The 15650-nt window shown below is 35.0% G+C and overlaps 1 protein-coding gene across 1 annotated transcript in view; it reads right to left on the bottom strand.

Annotated features, from left to right (window-relative positions):
- The window catches only part of arhgap24 (Rho GTPase activating protein 24), a 121728-nt gene that overhangs the window by 81093 nt on the left and 24985 nt on the right, over positions 1–15650 (bottom strand). The window lies entirely within an intron of this gene.

The raw sequence follows: 15650 nt of genomic DNA, 5'->3' as shown, positions 1-15650 counted from the left end.
ATATATATATATATATATATATATATATATATATATATATATATATATATATATATATATATATATATATATATATATAAATGTAACATAAATATTTTATACATAAATTTAATATTATACATAAATAAAAAAATCTAAATATATTTTACATACAATATAGACAAATTATATATACACACATTAAAATGAAGTCCAACTTATTTTCCATATATTTTTTAATATCATTTGATATCATTTGATATCATATATAGATATCAAATTTCTATCAAAATAATATATCAAATACAAAATATAAAAATATATTTCATACAGAATATATATCTGAAATAAATTTAAAAAACTGAAAAAATGATAAGCATAAGAGACTCCTTTCAACAACATAAAAAAATGTATTATTCCAAACTTTTGACCGGTAGTATACATATTTTGTTAAGTCCAACTGTGCCCAGAGTTTAATTGAAAGACAAAGGGATGAGAAATGTCCATGCTGGAAACCATCTCATCATCTGGGTATTAGCTGGAGTCAGAAAGCAGCTCTGCCAGTTCAGGGGTTACAGATGGATCCCTCGGGGTCTGTATGACAGCGCGCAGGCGACATTAGAGATGACAAAGCTCTTGTTATTATGTAGAAATCAGATCTTAAGCAGCCCCGTGACTGCTGTGGGATTATAGATCAGTGTTTGACGCGCTGGATGAACTGCTGCTTTAAATAGACCCAACATCATCGTGCCACGCGGACCATGTTACAACCACCAGCGGACTAGTAAAGCAGCCTGATTTTCCTCCATTGCTCTCATCTCTGTCTGTCTCTTTATCCTCCCAGCATCTCACCCTCCTCTATTGATGGTTTCTTTTATCTCATATGTCTTTCTCTGTTTGTCATTTTCTTTCAAACTACACTACTATCATACTACTGTACAGAATGCAGCATGTATACGGTGAACATTATGCAAATATATATATATATATATAATTGAAGTTTATCACCGGCATCGTCTTTTTGTGAATCTGTCTGGTTTGTGAATCAAATATTGACAGAGGGCAAATCGAAGTGTAATGTTCATTACAAAATTCTGTTTATTTGAAAGAAAAAAAAAAAGAAAAAAAAAAATATATATATATATATATTTAATTATATGTACTGTATACTATGCAAAGTATACATACACACACATGTATATATGTGTGTGTATTTTCATAATGTATATTTATATGCATATATATACACACATACATAATATACAATTAAATGTCATTTTTATATTACATTTTATATGCAAGTGTGTGTGTGTGTGTGTGTGTGTGTGTATATATATATTTTAAGTAAAACTTTTTTTAACAGAAAAAACTAAAGTTTTAAATTATAAAATAACTATTTATTTCCAATATTATAACTGGAGACACGTAAATGCACTTAATAAAGTCAAGAGACAAGAATGCAGCATATTACATTTGACATGTTATTATTTTGTGACCTAAAAAAAGCCTCAGAGATGCTTGAGAGGAATTTCGCATCATTTTAATGCCAGGTGTTACTTCATCCTCTTATTTAAATGACAGAATCATGATATGGATGACTGACAGTCACACATGGTCAGATGGCACAATGAACGCCATTAATGCAACATGTGCTGAGTGAGTTTTCATATAGATCTTAGTAGCATTACAGTATGCGCTAGTTTACTGGGGTAATTTACGGTATGCAGTAGAACAACTGCAGAGGTCTAAAGCAGTCACCTTTGAGGGAGAGTATTTCATATCTGCACTAAAGAGGGGCTTAAAAGGCACATTTTCATTGGGAGAGAGAGAGAAAACAGAGCTCAGTTACATCCTTATCAAATATCAGTGCATATGTTCAGTATCCAGTATCCTGACGTGCACAGAAACAGAGATTAGGATAGTTAACATTGCAGTTGATACATTATTCAAATCTCTGCACTAGAGCTTCGGTTACATGATATTTTCAAAACAAACGACTTTTTTGGGCTAGGTAAGATATTATTTTTGAAAGATTTTTAAGGAGTATTGATGCTGGAGTATTCAGCTTTGCATCACAGAAATGAATTACATTTGAAAATATATTAAAAAAGAAACCATATTTGGCAATAATATAATAATATATAATAATACAATAAATATTATTTAATATTTTATACATATATAATTAAATACAAAAAAATTGCAGTAGGTAAATACAGAGTAAATACAGCTGGATTATTTAGGGCAGTTTTTTAAGCATATTTCATAAATTAATTGTATTCTGAAGTATAACTGTATTCACAGTATAAAAACAAGATATTTGAAAAAGAACTCTGATCAAAATTAGAGAACACTTACAGCTCTCGCTTTTCAACTGGCAACATTCCTCCAATTTTTGCGAGATGGCGGGCCGCTCTAAGATGACTGAAACCTTGCGACAGGAGGCCAAAGGTATGACCCTTTCAGCTGTTGCAAGAGAAGCTGGTCATTCAAAATCTGTGATTTCTCGAATATTGCAGGTTTACAATGAAAATAATTCATTCAAGTCCCCCAAAAAGGCTGGTCGTCCACGTAAGACAAATGCACGAGAAGACAGCACAATGCAGAGACTCTCAATGTGGAATCGGTTCAACACTGCAGCTGGAATTGCTTGCCAGTTCAGCGAAGAACAGGGTAAGAATCTGTCTCTGCACGATTAAGAGAAGTCGCACTCTGCAGTGACCAAGCCTCTCATCAGCAGAAATAATCAAAAGGTTAGGCTCATCTTTGCAGGGGAGATATGGACAGAGGAGAATTGGTCCAAAGTTCACTTTAGTGATGAGAGCAAGTTAATTTATTTGGGTCTGATGGGAAACATTTTGTTTGGGGTCAAACTGGGGAAAGACTGAAGCCCAAGTGCATAAAGAAGTCAACATGAGGTACCTTTGCTGCAAGCATCTCCCAACCAGTCAGCAATTTTCATGCAAGACAATACTCCCGTCACATTGCAAAACAAGTAAAGCAGTTCCTTGAAGCTGAAAACATTGAAATAATGAAATGGCCAGCCCAGAGTCCTGATCTAAACCAGATTGAAAATCTCTGGGAAATTCTTGATGACAAAGTTATGGCTAAGAAACCCGCTACAGTTATGGAAGAGACTGAAAGAAGAAAGGTCCAAGATCACACCAGCACAGTGTGAGAAACTAGTGATGTCCTGCGGCCACAGATGTGCTGATGTCATTCTAAGCAGGGGCCTCTACATTTCCTACTTATTTCTGACAGCTCTAACCCTCCAAAATGTTAGTTGTAATCTTCTTTTGTCCTTCAGTGGTTACTGATCGCTAAGTTTGATCACTGTGTTTTCCACAAAATAAAGTTTTTTGTTGAAACGCATTGGTTATTTTGTAAAACATATGAGTAAAACCAGTGGTATACCTACAAGCTAATATTACTTCAAATTTTGAGCGATGATGATTAACAATATTTTAGAAAAAAAAATGAAGTATTTATTTATTGTTCTCTAATTTTGATCTCTATTGTATATTAAAAATGTATATATATATATATATATATATAACTGATTAAAAATGTAAATAACTTGTACAAAATAAAATTATTTGCAAATACATCCATGCACTTAATTAACACTTGTGGATTAAGCATGCACAGTCAAAAGTTAAGCATAAAGTCAAAAGACAAGAATGCACATTTTACATGTTATTTTGTAATCTAAATACTCATCAGAAATGCTTAATATTTCACAATATTACAGTTTTTACTGTATTTTAATCAAACACATGCAGCCTTGGTGATCATAAGATGTATTGTGTGTCTATGTGTATATGTCTAAATAGTATACTTTTATATTTCTCTTGAGTTCAGATTCCTGACTGTAAATATAAGCAATATAGTAAGGCCTGCCTTAACCCTTAAATGCATACCTCGGGTCTTTAGTGACCCGGGACATCATTCTCTACCCTCTCCCTCCTTCATTTTTTTTAAGTTAGACATCAACTTTCAATCTATTAATTATAAACAATATAATCAATCTATTAATTATAAACAATATAACAAGAAAAAAATAGTCAAATATAAAAGAATGCCAGTTTTCTGATACATTTTTTGTAAAAAGTGTGTACGGTCTCGCTAGAGACCCGAGGTATGTAAATGTGTAAGTATTTTTTCCTGCGCAACTATATTTACATATCTGATGACTCAATATGTGCAATGCATCATTTTTCCTCAAGGTGGCACTGTTAGATACACAATGATGACGTGATGTTTCACTCATAATTTCGGCAGGCATAAAACAAACGAATATCATCAGCAAAAATTGAACTGATTTGAATGGCTTTACTGCAGAGCAATTACTATATGCAATGAAATATAAATGTCACTGTCATTTGATGCTGGATGTGGTGAATAAGCTGCCAGTGATCAAAATATTGAATATGAAGTCATTGAAAAACGATAGTTTTGAGAATATAGTTGAAATTGTGAATGTGAGGCAGATGCTGGATGTACTGTGGATGTGCGCTCTGACGATGACAGCGATGGTAAAATCATCTGCTCAAAATGAACCCTTTTAAGTTTCAAAAGGTAACGAAATATGCTTTATTTTATTCTTCTGTACTTGTTCTTAAAATATCAAGAGAGTTTTTTGCTATTGCAGCAGTTAGAGATCTATCCGTGCTGGATATATTGGTCCGGGTCGCTAAATACCCGAATATTTAATAATGATTGGCGAAACATTCATGCATTTAAGGGTTAATAACTTGTCAGCAAGTCCGGGTTTTCATAAAGAAATCATAAACATGCAACAGCATCCGTAAATGTCACAAGCCAGTTGTTTTTTTTCTAGACTTCATCGAGTCTTTAAAACATTAGGATCGGTTTACTATGATATATGATTGTGTAAATAAGACCTTATAAAAATAAAATACTTGGTCTAGATTGTAGGTTTCCTGAATGTAAGTGGTGTCTTTCATGGTTATACAAACCTTGTGAAAGGTGAAAAGCAGCCACATATGATGATCATTACACAACGACCTCTTTCCCCGGGCTTTTAAAGTCTCTCTGCATGTGATGCAGTGACTTGCTTCTGTTAAAACATCATAAAGCTTTATGAGACCTGAAAGCAGCATCCTGCTCACAGCACGTTCCTGATGAAGTTGAACTCGAACTGAAACTTCTTAAGCGACGGAAACCACACCTGCCTCCCCCGTGAGGAACACTGGTGGGGTTTGTGAAGACAGCACAAATTTCAGCCCTCAGTGAGGCAGGTCAGCGGTTTGATGTGGGCAGCGGTTCCTGTTTTAGAACCGGAGGCTTGAGGGTGGGTTTGCTAAAGACATGGGCCTTTCAATTAAAGGCATTTTTGTTGTCCCCAGAGGCCTTCCATGTGGAAAACATGGAAAGACATATCATCAAAAGGCAGGGAACAAAACCCCAGCCCATTCCAGAGCAGAGGAACCATGTGTCTTCCTTGGCGCACTTCCTTGCTTACTCTACACTAAGAGACCTGAAAGAATTAGTATGTGCTCTGCTGATCAACAACAATGATCATGATATATAGTGGAGTATGGCCCAAAGCATTCTGGGATTATTCATTCATGCCATCTTTCATATCAGAACATATTCACTGTAAAATTGTTAAAAAAAAGCATTGACCATCAGAGCATCTCAACGTTTACGACAATAAGGATACATCGACATTAAAATGTTGGCCAATACGGTATATACTTTTTTTATGTTATGGTCAATAGCTGATAAACAGAAGGAATACAAATTTTATTCAAATATATTGTTTTGTCAAAATAGGAATAAAAAAAAAATAAAAGATTACATCTAACAGTTACATGTGTATGTATATTTAACATATTATAATATTAATATTTAAAATAATTAAATATATGTAATTATAAAATATGTATGATAATAATGATTATATATTATAATAGTATCATATTTAGAATAATAATATGTAAAATAATAATAAAATATTAATATAATAATATAAAAATTCTATATTGTTTTGTCTAAAAATCTAATTTTAAATATAATAATTATATTAAGAAATTATAATAAGAAATAATTATGAAAAAAACTTGATGCGATTATTTATTTATTTATTTTTGGAGAATTGCAAAAATGATTACAGTGTTATTAAATTAATAACGATTAACTTTAAGGTAAGGCCAAACATAATACAAATGTAAAAATAAAGGAAATAAGCATGAACAAATAAATTCCCAATTTTGATACAGTAGTGATACATCTTTCTCATGCCCAATGTCTATTTAAGTGAAATTAATTATATATACAAATGTAAATGTAAAAATATAAAAAAAATATTAAACATATTACTTTTTTTTTTTTCAATGGCCATCAATGGAAAGATTCTTTTTGCCTACAAAATGGCGTAGTTACAAAACCTACCAACAGGAGCTTAACCATTTTAACCAGCCAAAACTTTAACCTGTGGATTCCCATGGTCATTGCTTTGGGGCAGCAGTTCATCTCTCAGCAAGGTGTTGCACCTCTCTGACCTCTGAGTCCTGGCTGTTTTATTGCTCCCTCATTAACACCTCGAACCAGACAAGGACAGTTTGGACTTTGACACAACTAACCAGAAATGTACTGCATCAAAGACACTACCACATGCATTCTGTGTGATCTGGACAGCACAGGAGTGGAAACTGTGGGAAGAGGAAATGAGATATCGGGTCCATTGCCCCAGATTGCTATTCTACGTTGTGCTGGGCCAGAGGTTAGCTTAAAATCATCTCAGGAATTTCCCTCCCTGCTTGAGAGAAAAATAGAGAAGCAGAACAAAAATTATTTGTTATGTCACTATTGTTTATCTTTAATTTCAGTCCCCATGGTGCCAACAGAATTTCAGTCCCCATGGTGTTTCTCAGAAGCTTGCATACAGAGCTGACGGGTATGTGGGAATCCCCCATAGAGATGCAAAAATCCAGTTCCAGATTGGATCAGAAGAGCTTGCTCCATTTGTTTATCAACCAGCAGAGATTGATGGTAAAGGACCAAAGGGAAGAAGAGGGAATAAAACAAGCTACAACCCAGTACTTAAGCCTGAAGTCCTAAACGGTCTCATGGAATTAATTAAAGGAAAGCCATTTGCTGTGGAACGGTCCCATTAGGTGCACGTTTGAACATTTAACCTTGACTTTTCCTCAGGGGGTTGCCCTCACGCCTCGTTCATTAGTGGCCCCTGTGTGTCCTGCAGCACTTTTTCACACTTAAAGGTCTCATTCGCTCTCCTTTCTTTCTTTTCGCTTTTTAATATGCAGTCTTGTGCCTGCAGCGAGTGCAACAGATGTACCCACATCCAGATGAAAACAGCTGTTTATAATGCAAGTCTGTTGCTCGCAGAAAAATGTAAGAACGTCCAAGGGACTGCAGCAGAAGAATGAAATAAACAGCCATTTGGACTGTGACAAAACATTAGGCACTACAAACTTGGTAATGTTGCTAGCGTTAGGGGATATTACTAAATTACTAAATATTACTATTAAAATACAGTGCATTCATATTTTGTTCCTAAAAAGAGGAGCCAGTTTTTGTACCTTTTTATGGAAAAGAAAACATTATTATCATTTTGTTACTTTTGAAGGTTGTAGGTTCAAACTGAACTCGGACCACTTTGTCCTTAAAACATCAGGATGCTCTAGAGTCTAGACAGACTGCTCCAGTTTCAGGAAAAGCAAATTATCAGAGGATTTCTTCACTTCACAAATGAAAACGTCAGTTTGCAGAACCATTACGATCCTGACAACTTTCAACTCAAGATATCTAACTCCTAAAAATGCAAGCTTCCACTGTCATAGTCGTCTTCCTCTTCTTGTACGATTTAATGGCGGTTGACAAGCCAACTTATGGTGTATACCCGCCACCAACTGGACTGGAGTGTGAAGCATTCACTGTCACAGTCTTCTGCTGGAGTGCCCTTAAGAGCCATCAGAGGGCTCTCTTTTGGACTTTGTGTTTGTTTTAACTGGACTGCATTTCCCATGATTCCCCTCACTCTGCTCCCATCATCCTCTGCATCCTCATTGTTTCACTGGTTTCAGCTGTGTCTTGTTAGTTTGATCCTGCTGGTGTATATATGTTGGTTGTTTTGTGTCATTCGGGGCTTCAGTCTTGCTGTTACGTGTTCATGCCTCAGACTGTCTTGTGTTTGGCCTTGCCTGAAGTCCTAAACGGTCTCATGGAATTAATTAAAGGAAAGCCATTTGCTGTGGAACGGTCCCATTAGGTGCACGTTTGAACATTTAACCTTGACTTTTCCTCAGGGGGTTGCCCTCACGCCTCGTTCATTAGTGGCCCCTGTGTGTCCTGCAGCACTTTTTCACACTTAAAGGTCTCATTCGCTCTCCTTTCTTTCTTTTCGCTTTTTAATATGCAGTCTTGTGCCTGCAGCGAGTGCAACAGATGTACCCACATCCAGATGAAAACAGCTGGTGAAAACCCCCCCATTTTGGATTATTGTTTGGATCATTAAAAAGCTGCACTTGGATCATTTTGTTTCTCGAGTCATCCCATGACATCCACAGGTAAACTTCATTACCCTCACCGCAGTTTTTGCTTGACGCAGGGAATCATGGGGATTCGTAAACGACACTGGGCATCGGGACGCAAGATTCCATCGTTTCAGCACGTGTAGTGTGTCACAGTGGACGACAACCAATTCTGTGTCTGCGAGGATTCGTGACAGAAAGACTAGCATGTTTAATTTCTCACAACGAGTTCCGTCACATTTGGTGATGTTGACCAATAGCAGCACAGATCCTCTTTCATACACAGGTTTCAAACGTGGCAAAATGAAAGAGAGATGATGGTGCTGCTAGGTGGAATTATGAGATGGAGGAAAGGTTCGTGGAGCTGTGGCAACAGTACTCCTGCCTGTATGAGGTGTCATCGAGGGACTACCATGACCGAACAAAGAAAGAACAATGCTGGCGAGCTATAGCGGAAGCGCTTCAGCAATGTTTACACTCTTGTTTTCAGAAGTCAGTCGCTAGTTCCTCCTTCTCGATGACATCACGTGCGTCGTTAAAGACGGCACGCGATGAATGGTCGGGAAGCAACGTGTAGTCTGACATGTTTCTTGTTCACGACACGACAAGATTTTAGGAGTCAAAATTGTGTAATCTGACACAGTGACTATCGTGACTGACAAATAGTGTAGTCTGAACCCGGCATAACAGAAAACAGGTGGGAAATTAGGGTTTGCCAGGAGTTTAAATCAAAAATTTATTCTGAAATGGACCGCATCCATCTAGCTGTTTTGACTGGTCACAATTGAGTTGCATGCCAAATGTGTTTCTCTATTTTTGCTGAAATTTGTTCTGTGCCGCCGAGGAGACTAAACCTAATTACTGGCAGTAATATAAATGCTCACAATGGCAGACCTGATGAAATCGTGTTTGGCGGCTAGTATACCTGTAGATAGGGGGTCTACAAACAAGCAGACTGTAGCAGTTCAGAAATGTGATTAACCTCAACTTTCCATTACCTACATCCTGACCAATGTACTATTTTCCCCTGAGAGATGCTCTATATACAAAATCTGGCAAGGGGGATATAAGCCACATTTTGTGTGTGTGGGAGAGCTGAAAAAAAGTTTTTGAAGAGTCTCATGCTTCCCAAGGCTGCTTTATTTAATTAATAACCGTAAAATATTGTGATATTACGTTTTAATGTTTTCTATTTTAAAATATTTTTCAAATGTAATTTGTGATGCAAAGCTGAATTTTCAGCATCATTACTTTAGTCTTCAGTGTCACATGATCCTCAGAATCTTTTTAATTTGTAAAAATTAACGGCTGATTTTAAGTTTTTGGAAATAAAATGGAAGGTTATGCTGCATTAAAGTGACTCGCTTTTGCTTTGAAGTGCAAATGTATTTGTCATGTCCAGCAGTCAATTTATTATAGAGCGTACATTTAGCCTGGTCCACTAATAAAACCTTACTTGCTATGTCTACATTTATTCATTTAGCAAATGCTTTGGAATAAATGTAGCAAATAAGCTGGTTTTATTAGTGTGCTAAATATACAGTACGCTCTATAAACCGTCTGCTGGAAACTCTGTACTTCATTCATTTTAATGAAGCACAGTTTTCCTTTTGTTTGCTAAGAGCTCTAATGGTAGAGTTTTTATGTTTTTAAATATTTAGAATGAATCGGCCAATATAAGTGTGATTTCTTCAATGTTAAAATGATTAATCCTATCCCCGTTTATTGCACACTGTCTATATACTGCCAATTATTATTATTTTTTTTTATTTTTTTAAACCGAAACCTACCAGCGTCCAAAACAAAAGACTTTAGATATTTATTGGATCCAAAAATCTGTTCATTTAGGCTGCAGGCACAGGAAAATTACTCATCTTCCTCATATTTTTCTTCATATTTCAGAGTCCCAATTTCAAGCAATAATGGCACAGAGGCAAAATGTCAAATTGCCAGCTAGTCTAGCATACCAATGACCAATCACGAATAATAGAAGAATAACATAAAAGGCCACATGATTCATTTTAAATGCGCTATTTGCTGGTTAAGCTTTGCTCAGAAAAACCTGAGTCTGAGGGAATCACACTACACAACATCTCAGCACTCCGAGGTCTTTCATCTTCGTGTTTGTTTTGTGTTCAGTTCACTGAGCATAAATCTGATCTAGTTTAATCTGATCTTTTCATAGCTCAGTCAAAAACAGCAGAGTTTGTACAACAGTATCCCTCAGGGTTAAATAGATTGGCTACCTTCACCTTTTCCTTTCCTCTAAAAAGATCTCTGTTCCAAAGCTTAGTGTGCGGCTTCAGTGCCAGCCAAAACATAGAACAGTGCTCCTCACAAGAAACTTGACCAGCACTCACCGCTGCTTACGTTAGCATGCTCCTGTAATGACCCAGTACTTTTAGCAACTACTACATATACAAAACACACAAATATTGGACAAATTATTAGGGATTAAAGTTCAGTCGCTACGACGGATTTCCGTCAGTTCAGAGTCACTTGCTTCATTCCTGAATGATTCAGCCGTTCGAACAAATCAATTGAATGAATGATTCGGTGATCAAATCAGTGACTTGCCGCCACCTGCTGGCGGATTTAGTTTCATTTTTAGCATATTTCAGTTATTTAAATTTCTGTATTCCAAATGTTACATTTAAAACACTATTCTCCATATTAATTTAATTGCACTCATGCTACCTCTGAGCCTCATTAAATGTCTGAAAATGTACCTACAAGCCACTTTTGTGTTCTTCTGTGCCACCTCTGTAGTACAAATTAATTTATTAATACTAATTTCATATGATTGGTAACTTATTTGACTTATTATATTGCAGGGGTTAAAGCAAAAAAAAAAAAAATCTTTTGACTGAATTATTCTTCGACCAAACCCCATTCCTCAGCCATACCTGTCACACATTCAGTTTAAGAGCAGTTTTTTTTTGTTCTTGTAATTAGGAGCGCATGTCCTCCTAATTAAAAAAAATTTAGGAGCGCCTTCTGATCAATCAAAAATTCTGATCCAAAATTAGCCTTCCTAATACGAGCTGACATTTGACTCATTAAAGTGACTTACAGGAGTATTTTCTTTTTACCTTTTGTAATGGTATCATTTTCATCTGTCAAATAATTTTTTTTTTAATCTTTTTAAAATTTCTATTTAAAACAATATGTAGATTAAGACATAAGTTACCAATCATATGAAATTAGTATTAATAACTTAATTTGTACTACAGAGGTAGCACAGAAGAACAAAAAAAGTGGCTTGTAGGTACATTTTCAGACGTTTAATGAGGCTCAGAGGTAGCATGAGTGCAATTAAATGCATGTTAATGTTAAAGGTTAATGTTTTAAATAAATTTTTGAATACAGAAATGATTTAAATAACTGAAATTATACGCTAAAAATGAAACCAAATCCGCCAGCAGGTGGTGGCAAGTCACTGATTTTACCACTGAATCATTCATTCAATTGATTTGTTCAAACGGCTAAATCATTCAGGAATGAAGCAAGTGACTCTTTTTATGAATTGACGGAAATCCGTCGTAGCGATGTAACTTTAATCCCTGTAATGTTTATTACTGATTAAAATCCCATCTTTCCTGAGAAAATGCAGGCTGAGTTCGCCTTATCTTTTTAAATGGTGTACTATATATTAGTAAAATAAGTACACATGTTACCCTATGTTGCTTATTTTTCACCCTGCATTATTATTTTAGAATTAATGAAATACCATTTAGGTATTAATATTTAGAATTTTTTATTTGATATATATTTTGGTTTCATTTTTAGTTAGTTTTATTTAAAATGTAATCTTTTTTTAAAAGAGATTTATATAATGTTTTGTTTTTTTTTATGAAAATGAGAAATGTTTCATTGGCAAATAGCTGAAACAAAGTCATCCAATACACCTAAAAAAGCGGAAAATAGTCATGCTAATGTTTCCTGCAGTGGTTGTGCAGTATTGTTCTTCAATTACTGACCACAGAGCAGCTCTTGGCTACTATAGGAAGCTCAGTGTTGATATGATTTGTCCAGTGAAGGCAAACTCATTTAAGTTAATTAGATTGTAATGTAGAGTAGTTTCTAATCATATCAGTCACTAAGTGCTTTCTAAGGACAATTAGCTGGCTTAGCTCAAAGATAAAATGCAAATGATCTAAGAAGGATAACAAATGCAATGGAGATAATTCCTTTGGCCAGAGCTTTATGCCTGAGCACCGGATGCTAATTGCTTCTAATATTGGTGTTCCACAATTTTTTGCTACCACTAATAGGATCTACAGTATGAACTCTAGATAAGGAGGAAAGTAAACTCTTTCAAAGATTTTCAATGCTAGAGTGAAATGAACCTTTCAAAGAACAGTTCACACAAAAATTAAAATTTGCTCCATTTACTTCACAATTCAAGATGTAGATGAATTTGTTTCTTTATCTGAACAGATTTGGAGAATTGCAGCATTACATCACTTGTTCACCAATGGATCTTCTGCAGTGAATGGGTGCCATCAGAATGAGAGTCCAAACAGCTGATAAAAACATCACAATGCTCCACAAGTAATCCTGCAGTCCATCAATTAAAACGTAATTTCTGGCCAAAATAACGCTTTCTCCAGTAAAAATGTGCATCCCCTGTGGTCCCCTCACATCAAAATCCACCAACATATTTGTTTAGAACGGTTTTGGATCGTTTGCGGTTGTAAATGGTTAATCTGATCACCTGGTGTTTTTATCAGCTGTTTGAACTCTCATTCTGACGGCACCCATTCACATCTTCGAAGGCCTGATGGTGAGTAAATTCTCTGCAGATTTTCATTTTGGAAACTTCTCCTTTAAACAAGCACCGTAGCAGATTAAAACATCTTTCTTTTGACTAATAAACCTTTTAAAAGCACCTTACACTTTGCAGCTGTCATAACTTTTATTTATCATAACATGTCTTGTTTTCTGTTGGCTGTGCACAAGAATCAACTTGGAAATGTGCAAAAGATTATTTTGATTGTCATGCAAAATTACAGTTCATATTTCGCCCTTTCAGGTCAATGTTTTAGCAAAGTATCATTTAAACAATGTGCATGAATTCTCTGCAGTCTGAAATATTGCTTTTTAAATGAACTATTGTGTTTACTGTTGTTTTACAGTCATCAGATGAGACTCATTAAAGAGGAATCTTTTTTATGGTGATTATACACTGCGCAGTAAAGTTATAGTGCCACATGGAGGATGGATGGTGACAAGATTTAAGGAGTGCGAGCACAGAGGACATAAAGAAGATTACAGAAATAAGACATAAAAGTTACAGCCATAACATCAGTCTGCTCCGAATACTAATGACTGTCATATCTAACGCTTGAGAGAGAGAGAAGATATTCAGACTGGACTCGAATGCAGGATTCTGTTCTTAACTACAGCTGATAGAGAGGATAATGAGAGATCACCTGTCACAAATCCACAGCACATTACAGAGGAGAACAGAAGGAGAGAGACTGAGAGATACTTGCATAAACCTTCAATCTGTCAGGATATCTTCTGAAGTTGGCAATGTCCTGGTCTGACACGTATTCAAGGACCGAGAACAAGATTAAAGTGTTTCTGAGTGAAAGTGCTGATCATTTTTATATTCAAAGGTGAAGCGTACTGAGCCACAATATTGATTAGCATTGATCATTTTATGTGACTGGCTTGTATTCTGTATAAATGAACATCGTAGTTTATACAACTACTGTTGCAATGGGGTGCAAACGGAATCTCACATAAATACTTAATTAATAATTTCTCTCTGGGAATTCAAAAAAAAAAAACTGAATGAAAAATAATATTAAATAATAAATCCCATAATTTTTTTAAAATAAATAGTAAATATAAATACAAATTAAATGTAATGAATGAAAAAAGATCACTGATTGGAATAAAGCAAAACCCAAATATCAAACTTTAAAATTAATAAAATAAGTTTGTCAGATTTTCTACAAAAACTAATACAAAAAAGTAATGAAATATAATTGTTTACAAAAACTGAATAATACAAAAATAATAAAAGGAAATATTATTCTTAAATGTCATATCATTATTAAATATAAATGAGATGTAATGGTTGAATTACTGAATAAAATATAATTAAAAAAAAAACTAAAATAACAAAATAGATTACGTTATTTAAGATTTCCTACGAAATTCACCAAAAACTTTTTTTTAATGAAAAAAAAAAATCAATATAAATACAAATTAAATGTAATAATTGAACAGGATAACTGAATTCACAAAAATTTCATGATTAAGGCAAACATTTCATGAAATATCACTTTCTATTTATGCGAATTATAAATATAAAATAAATATTTTTGCCAACATTTTCCTTTTTTTTTTAAGAATAGTATTAGCAAATATAAATTAAATGTAATAATTACTTAAACATATATAATATTGAAAAAAAATTATTACATTTTGTCAAATTTGCCACCATTTTTTTTCTCCAGACAAATAAACAATGAAAATCATTTATGAATTCTTAATTTAGTGGTCTGTGTTTTATATCAGCCAACCCCCCCCCCAAAAAAATAAAAACATAAAATATGATACCATTTTGCCAGCTTTAGATGAAGAGGTTCACTGATCCTAAAACAGGCATTCCGACCTCAAGTGTCATCCCAACATGTCCAATTATTATACTTCCAGCTGAATTACAAATATGCAAACCATACAGCTAAACAAAACCCCCTTTATGAACATCTATCTGTACTATCTGCATAAAATGAACCCACATACGTTGATTCCCCGCACGACATCAGATGACCTTTGACCCTGTCAGCAGCCGCTCTGTGCATTCCAAACGTGACCGACGCACACGATACCGCACTGTTGCGACGAAACTTAACACCGTTGACGCAAGTGCACAAAGACCCTCTCTATGTCAAGTCCAATAACTCTGCATGGTCAGAAACAGGCACATTAGGTGTGTGTGTGTGTGTGTGTGTGTGTGTGTGTGTGCAAAGTCACAAGGCCACGTCTCCTTGGGGAACATTAGGGAGCAGATGTTCATGTACCGGATTGAGATACAGCAATTAAGCTAATGAGGCAGGTAACTAATGGAGCAATCGCTTTGAATGAAGATGCTAATTAACAACCACTTTAATGATAGTGCTTCATCACCTCTCG

This window comes from Sinocyclocheilus grahami, unplaced genomic scaffold, assembly GCF_001515645.1.
Source record: "Sinocyclocheilus grahami isolate Dianchi unplaced genomic scaffold, SAMN03320097.WGS_v1.1 scaffold61.1, whole genome shotgun sequence".
Taxonomy (NCBI): domain Eukaryota; kingdom Metazoa; phylum Chordata; class Actinopteri; order Cypriniformes; family Cyprinidae; genus Sinocyclocheilus; species Sinocyclocheilus grahami.
Note: the sequence above shows the minus strand (reverse complement) of the source record. Positions and strands in the feature narration are given on the sequence as shown.